Here is an 8,705-nt window from a genome sequence, read left to right as displayed (position 1 = left end):
AGCCAACGAGAACATTGGTCCGTATAACCGATAAGTATACGTATTTTAATATCACGATGTATTGTCAAAAAATAACAATCTTTAAATATATCACACTAATTTTCCAATTTAACTATTTTTCCGATTGTATTATTCTTACGTTGGTCAATCCTTTCGTTATTCAAATAAAAATGAGATACTTTTCGGTTAGTCGAGCGCAAGCAAAAAGTCGCCCAAAAATATATACCCTCCAACAACTTTTTTTTATTTCCTTTATTTTTTAAGAGCATAAAAATTAAATGAAACAAAAAAGATTTCTCAGAAAATAGTTGGATTGCCTTGCGTCAGGCTGCTCAACAAGTAACAAAATTTATTAGCACTCACAATATTAACATATTCAATGATTATCGCTGTACACATTCGCATTATAATCTTTTTGATGATTTGCTATCGATATCTAACGCGATATTATAGTACTTGATAATTATAGTTATTATGAAATGATCTTACGCTATTCAATATGTATTGTTATCGTTAATGAGGACGATTTTGTTGTACCTGATGAAACTATGAGCATTATCACTAGTCGGTGATCTATGTAACTAGCATCTCACTTGATTCCTGTGTGTTGGCGAACTTTGCTTCATGGTCCTTGTAACGGGTAGACTATATTTGAGGGTGCCCCTTGATTCTCGCCAAATTGTGATCGCGGTTGATCGCCTAGCTGGGCGATGTTGAAACCCAATCGTGATTCTGATTGGTTTAGATTTTAGCGTTACTTTTAATAATTTCAGAGGTCCGTTAGTTCTATTTTGGAAACCGGTTGGTAAGGTTACTTTTGCTTCTGGTCAATGAGATCGAAGGTATGTGGGCAGTATGATAAATTTAGGCAGTATCTAACTGCTATTAAAGAATTCGGTGCACTTAAATCTGAGAATATTCAAGCTTAACGAAGAAGTGAGTTTTTTTCCCCTTCTCTTTCGGTGCTTACTCCATTAATTTTTGCATCGATTCAAAATGCATTTTATTGGATTTATTAATTTTGCTCATATCGGGCTAATTGCAATTTTATAAAGTTTTGGCTGATGTTTTGTTCAAATTTTCCAATGTTTTACTGAAATATCATTATATTTTGGCAGCAATTCCTGGTACCACAGTGTTCCGCGCAAGCAGGAATGGCGCCAAACATAAGTCGCCAATTTCGCCAAGGGGCACCCTCAAGTATATTTTTATCCTTGTAACCAATAAATAACTTATTTTTTTATGCCAGTGTAATATTTATTTACAAAAATAGTTATTTTATTTAAAATTATCTTTGAGTAATACAATTGGTAAAGTTTTTTATTCGCATATTTAGTTCCCTGACTTAACTAAAAACTCGCAAAAATAAAAATAACGTCAATAAGGAGGCCACTTTATCATTCTTCTGATTAAATTAAAGGGATCATAACGCATGGATTGTGGTTGTCTATATATTTAAAATATTATGGTTATTTTTTGTCAGACTATGGATTTCAATGAACAAGGTTCGAGTAAGAGTCANGTTAAGATCAGGGCTCTGCGCCGGCCTCTCCTTGCGTTTAACGTTGTTGTTCACATACCAATCAAGAGTCCTCCTTGCAACATGGGATCTTGCGTTGTCGTCTTGATGCAAGCAATCATCCATACCGTCCGTTGCCCGCAAGGTAGGAAGGATATGATTGTCGAGAATATCACAGTATCCATCGGCATTCATCATACCATCAACCTTCACCAGTGGACCAGCCCCATACCAGGAGAAACAGGCCCATACCATCAATCCTCTTCCATCAAACTTTACAGTTGTCCCGTCACTTTCTTCCACATAGTGTATAATACAACGTAAAACATAAAAATTTGATTGAAGCCAAAATAATAAATTTTTTTTCAAAAATCTCACATTTTAAATAACAAGAAAGTTATCCAAAGTGGCCCTTAACGATCGAACTGAAATTTATAGAAGATGGGATCTTAAATGTAAACAATTATGAGTGGAAATTTTGTTTATCTATTTTAAAGCATTTATAAAGTAATAGGTTTTAAAATTAACAGCAGCTTTTGCACAAATTAGGTACCCATCTCTATTTATTGCCAAATTAAAAGCTATGTTTATTTATACATATGTATTATTCAAGAAGTTTCAATTAGGGCTCCTAGACTTAGGAGCTCTAGTTTCTATAAAAGATTATTTATATAAGCCTACGAATTATACAGATTTTATTAATTTTTAGGTAAAATCCCAAATGCAGTACTTCTTTTCGCGTGGATTTTGAAAATTATCACCAAAATCAAAATGAAACGTTATAATTTGAGAAACATCAAATTAAGTTGTTTCTCATTTATTATTTTTCAGTGTTTTTTCTCAATATGTGATACAATTTCAATAATATACATGCTCATGAATAGATTTGGAATAAAATATTTATCAATTTCTTGAATACATATTTCATAAATATTAATAAAAATACGTAGTGAACATTTTTAAGCATCTCTCACAACATTGCAAATTTCTCAACATCTTATAGGGTAAAGTAACCAGTAAAGGAACACTTAAGCTTAGCTTGCCTTTAAAAAAAATCATAAAAATTTCAACATTTGTAAGTTTAGCTAAATGATGGTGTCGACATATTTGTTATTAAATGCAAATTATGTAAAATTTTTTTTAGATAACTTACATAATATTGTTTTAAGCTTTTGGTGGTTTAAATAATAAGTAGTAAGATAACGAAGTGAAGGAACAGTTCTTACCAGTGAATAAGCATTAAATTTTCCAGTGAATGAAGACTTAATTTTGAGAATGTTTGATGCTCGTTAGGAATCTATAGGCCACACAAATGTCTAAAAACAAAATTTTTCTTTGAATTACAACATATAACCATAGTTAACGTGGAAAATGCTACTTTTTTTTCTTCTTTGTGAAATATAATTCTAATTTATAGAAAATATTTAGGGGTAGTCATTTAAAATTCGGTTTTTACATATTGAGTTAAGACAAACTTGATAATTTTTTTTAAAGAAAAATAATATCTAAAAAATATTTCTTCAAATTAGTTCACGAAAAAACAGCAGTACAATTTTTTCCCATTTATATAGAGACAAAAATTCAATTAAGAATTATTCTTAACAAACATGCAATAAAGAAGCTATTAACTGCTTGTTAACATGGTATGGTTTTTATCATGAAACGTATAAATTTATAAAATGCATGTAATGTGAATCTAGACGTATTTTTGATCTGGTTCTTTACATCCTTATGTCTTTAATTTATGCTAAAATTTTATGTAAACTTGTAAAATAAATAAAGTATGATCATTTGCATAATAAAATATTTATCTGTGATATTTTAATTGATGTCTCATTCCATGTTATTTTATAAAATTTTATAAATGATATCTGGTTATGTTTTTTTAGAAAATAAAAATTTTTAAATTTTGCACTTCTCTTTAAATACAGAAAAACAGAAACACTTATTTAATCTCAGAAAATTAAAAGATCCTTGAAGTCTAATTCTTTTCATTCCCGTATCTCATGTCAATAAATGGGAATTTATGCGGATTTCTATTAAATTTATTAATTTAGTAGTTATTATTTTGCATAATCAGCATATTCTGAATTCTAGGTTAAAACTACGTTTCAAAATATCTTTCGTTCCACGTAAAAACGCTTTTTTTAATGTTCGATACGTTAATTTCATAATTGTTATAAGTCTGCAAAATTTATTCAAGATGGTTAGGTTCAGTTCTGACTCACTTTGATCAGTGCCATCAAAGTTGATAATGAAAACGACGCAAATTGTTAATATTTTTTTATTTCCAATGGCGGGGAAAAAAGAACAAGGAACAGTAAAAAAGAAAGCAGTTTTCATTAACGGCTGTTCGTTTAACGGAAAGATAAATTAGATGTAAATAGAACATAAATACGTCGCTAGGAGGCGGCAATCCCATATTTGGGACGGGATAACCTGGTCGGTAGGGTGTTGGGCCCATGTCCGAGAGTTCGTTGGTTCGAACCCCGCCGGCCGAAGACTCCCCGTGTAGTAAAGTGATTGATGCACGTTAAATCTGTCGAGTAACAAATCAGTACATCTGGGGATACTGGATTGGAGATCGATCGTTCTCTGATTCAGGTCAACATTACGATCTGTGGATGAATGAATGGATGTATGAATGGGTCCACCCTATAAGCGGGTGCGACGTATGGCGTGGCAGAAGTCAAATTTTTGGCCATAGATGGCGCCACTGGAAAACAATAACAATCGCATGCCCTCTGCCTGAAAAACAGGCATACGTCAACAACAACTACAATCCCATGTTTAGCTTGACGCTACGCAGGCAGCGAATATTTGTTACAATTTTTATTGTGATTTGTTCGTTCTGCTAAATCATACAACGATGGAGAATGAAACAGTCCTGTGAAATTGAGTCAGAAAGCACATTTTAAGAAAGCAGAGAAAGAAATGATTTTAAATTGTTATCCGTTTTTAGTAAAATTCTACAAAAGTAAAATATGCAGAGAAAACTCCTGAAAGCGGAAAACCTGATCAACATTATGGTAACCTATTTGTTTACTTTCGGTCTATGTTTTCCCTGCAATCACTATGGTAGCAAATAATTTTAATATCGTTTTAAATACTTAAAATATTTGCCCGTTTTCTCACTCTCTAAACTATCACGATAATTTACAGGAAAAATACTTTTAAAGCTCTACTTTTAATTACGGCACCTCAAACTGTTTTTTTCTTCCTACTTGCAAAAAAACTTAAGTAAAAAAGAACAAGCTCAAAAACGTTAATGCACAGATTGAAAAACAAAATAATAGAAAAAAGTTATTATCGATTATGTGCATTAACTAATGCAATCAAGTAATGCAGAAAATACATTTGAGTTACGCTGGTAATCCCATCAGTCATTTCTTTCATGTTAATGAATCAATTAAATAGGTTATTGATTTAAAACAGTCTCAAATCGCAAAAAATAACTTAAATAGTAGGCAGATTTTTATTGCTGCGCAAGAATAATGTATAAAATAGTCTAGAGTGGATAGCTTTCTAATTTCATTTATCTTTGAAGCCATGCAGCGTTTTAATATCAAGGAAAATTTAGTTTTTACTTCCACAAACCACTCCATTAATCGTGCTTTGTCATTGAGAAATAAAAATATTATGATTACTGTTTTGCCATTAATTGGATTCGATTGGAACTTTGCCTATAAACGATCGAATGTTTTGAATGTTTGGAACTATTTCAAGGAATTATTTACTTTTAACAGTGTGTGCATGCACGTAGTATATATCTACACAATGATTTCTCAATTGCCAAATGATGTAAATACTCTGTCTAGGAAAGTGAATGTGGTTGGGCTATTCTGCGCTACGCTATCTATAGCAGCTTGGCACCATATGCGAATCACATCCAGGCATTTTTATAAATTCTTAATAAAACTGTCGGAAATAAAACGAATCTTTAAGATAAAGGACAGCTTCGCGATCAATATTTTGGTTGTTTTTACTACATTGACACCAATTTGGTTTGCTGTACCTATGAGTATCGAAATGACTTTAGCGCATCCAAAACGAAGAGATTACGTTGCCTTCTGGCTTTTAGGGAGGAAAGATATTCTTTTAAACAAATATTTCGAACGTGCGTTAGTGTTTATATTCATGACAATGTATTTTACCGGGAGGTATTTAATTCCTTCAATATGCCAGCTGATATTTTCTCTCATTACCTACGATCTGAGCCGGGCGTTGAAATATCAAGGTAAAATCATGCAAGAATGTCCCCTTCATGGTAGCATGTATGAGAACATTCAAAAATACCAATCGATAGTTAATTGCTGCGAAGCTTTAAACAACTGCATCAAAATCCCTATCTTCCTAATAATGTTAAATTTTTTTACTGGTCTGTTCACAGCTTTAGTAGTAGTTTTAGACGAAAGTGAATTCTTACCAGGAAAAGTTGCAATTATCGAGGCTGTTCTTACAGTTTCTATCAATGGAACATTATTAGTTTCCTTAATAGCTTGTGCATCTAGAGTACCCGAAGAAATGAATCAGGTAAAAGCGAAATTTCAAATCTATTATCGTGATATTTTGTTAAAAACTGGAACGAATTTGCGTCTGGATTTGTCACGTATTTCTCTGTTGAAAGCTATGAGTGAAATGGAACCCATTTGCTTTAGTGCTTGCGGCATGTTGCAAATTAAAAGAAGCTTGATTCTTAGCTGTTTTGGGTGCACATTAACTTATTGCATACTTCTTCTGCAATTAAAGTAAAAAAATAATAATATTTTCCTTAACAGCTTGAGAATTGGGAGATACTGAAGAAGAACGGAAAAAACGAAACTTATGATTTATCGTTGAAAAGATGTGTTAAAATTTATTTGAACTTGCTCTTGATTTGGTATAATGTCTATTGAAAGTAACGAGGTAAATCAATCATATTTATTTTGGTGTTTGTGGAGTGCCACAAATTAAAAGAACTTTGATTCTTAACTGTTTTTAGTGCACATTGACTTATTACATACTTTTTCTGCAATTATAGAAGAAAGAAATTGGTTTCTTTAACTGCTTGAGAATTGAGAGATGGTGAAGAAATATACTTAAAAAACAAAACTTATGATTTAACGTTGAAAAGATTTATTAAAATTGAAAATAAACTTGCCTCGGGATTTGTCATAAAGGCTATGAGGTAAATTAATCGGTTTAGTTTGCTTGCGGAGTGTTACAAGAAGAACTTAGTTGTTCTGAGTGCATATTAACTTAATGCATACTTTTCCTGCAAATAAATTAGAAAAAAAATCCCTTTTAAAGCTTGAGAATTAAGAAAACCCGAAGAAATAACGATAGTTAAGAAACAAAATTTCAGATTTATTACCAAAACAATACGTTAAAAAACCTCTGCTTACGTTACCTCTGGACTTATCGTGAAGTCTGTTGAAGACTATGAGGGAAATAGAACATATTTATTTTAGTGTTTGAGGCAAAATTACAGCTTCTAATTTATTTGATTCTTAGCTATTTTAATGCACTTTAACCTTTTGAATAATTCTGAAATTGCATCTAAGGAGAAAAAGCAAAAGTGATAATATTTTTAAAAGCTCGTACATCAAGAACATTTGATACAAACCATAGGAATGAAATGTTTTAAAAGCAAAACTTCAGAATTCTTACTGAAACTTCTACTTACGCCTTGCTAAAAATAGAAACAAATTTGCATCTAGAATTATTTTGAAGGATATGTTGAAAGCTGAATGAAACAGAACCTTTTACTTTAGAATCTGTGACATGTTACATATTTAATAAAGTTTGATTCTTAACTGTTCACGGTTTATTTTAACTTTTTGAATTTACCTATTTACTTTCCTCAATTTCAAAGTAGGAAAAGAAAAATGCTTTTTTTTTAAAAATAATAAATTGCGCATTTTGTGTACCCTATAGACAGCTTTTTACCGAACGATGACACTACTTTTGATATTCAATAACAGAAATCTTTATAATCACAATAAAATAAGACACACATAAGAATGAGTAAACTTATTAAATCTTTATAAGTACAATAAGACAAAATACAGATAAGAATGAGTAAAGTTATTAAATTTTTATAAGTACAATAAGATATGATACCAATAATGAAAAGTAAAGTTGTTTTTACGAAACAATATAAAGTAAGAATCATTAATTTAGGATACCTATATACACTAATTCTTGGAATAAAATTAGTTTGTAAATCAAACATACGCGCAGTACACAGAAAATGTAGACTAATCCAAACTAGGCTTATTAGAACCGAAGCGGATAGAAATTATACGCTATAAAATTATTTAAAACAGTTTAAAGAGTCTTAAAACTAAAATATAAATGCATCCTTATTACAGAACTAAAACCATGCATGCATATTTTAACGCGGAACTTTTGTTTCAGTAAATGCGCGGAAGTGCTGAACACAACAGCAACAGCACACCCTTGCCAACTTGTATTCAAGTGTAAACAATTTCTAAACGATATCATAGGTTCACCAACGTTGGTGCTTTTGGAAGAGAAAATAGTTAATGTATGGTGTAAACTTTTCCCATTTTAAGAGTTTTGTATTCATTCACAACCTTTAAATTATGTATGAAAGCTCAATTTGCTTTTAACTTAAAGAAAAAAAAAAGTACGATTTGCGCAATTTCTTGGATTGCTTGAAATCAAATTCAGAGAGATAGTACAAAACAGTTTTTCAGAGAACTTCTTACTTTATAGTGTACTTAATCGACAATTTTAATACTTATATTATTTTTTAAATTATTGTTTTTTAAAGAACTAGAGGGCTCCGCCCCCTGCTCGCTGACGCTCGCCAACCCCCGGAGAATTGCTTCGCAATTCTTGCTTGGTTTGCTTCGCAAAACCAAGAATGCTTTGATTTCATATATTTCAATATTAAACTGAATATTAACTGTTATCATCGAAAAGAATTAATTTTCTTAAATGCAGAATAAGCAGTGTGTCAATATCAATGTCACTTTTTTTCGTTGACTACAGTTCCTTCTATGTCCTATTTGTTCTCTAAATGAGCCAAAATTGTCAGAAATTAACATCAATGTGCAGATATAATCTTAATATGAAACTTGTTTAAAAAAAATGATAATCACAATAATACAGACTTTGTCCCAAAGAAATGAATATATTTTTAACACATTTAATTCAATATATATATATATATATATAT

This window comes from Parasteatoda tepidariorum, chromosome 3 (genome assembly GCF_043381705.1).
Source record: "Parasteatoda tepidariorum isolate YZ-2023 chromosome 3, CAS_Ptep_4.0, whole genome shotgun sequence".
Lineage (NCBI taxonomy): Eukaryota > Metazoa > Arthropoda > Arachnida > Araneae > Theridiidae > Parasteatoda > Parasteatoda tepidariorum.
The sequence above is the reverse complement of the archived record's forward strand: the minus strand, read 5'-3'. Positions refer to the sequence as shown.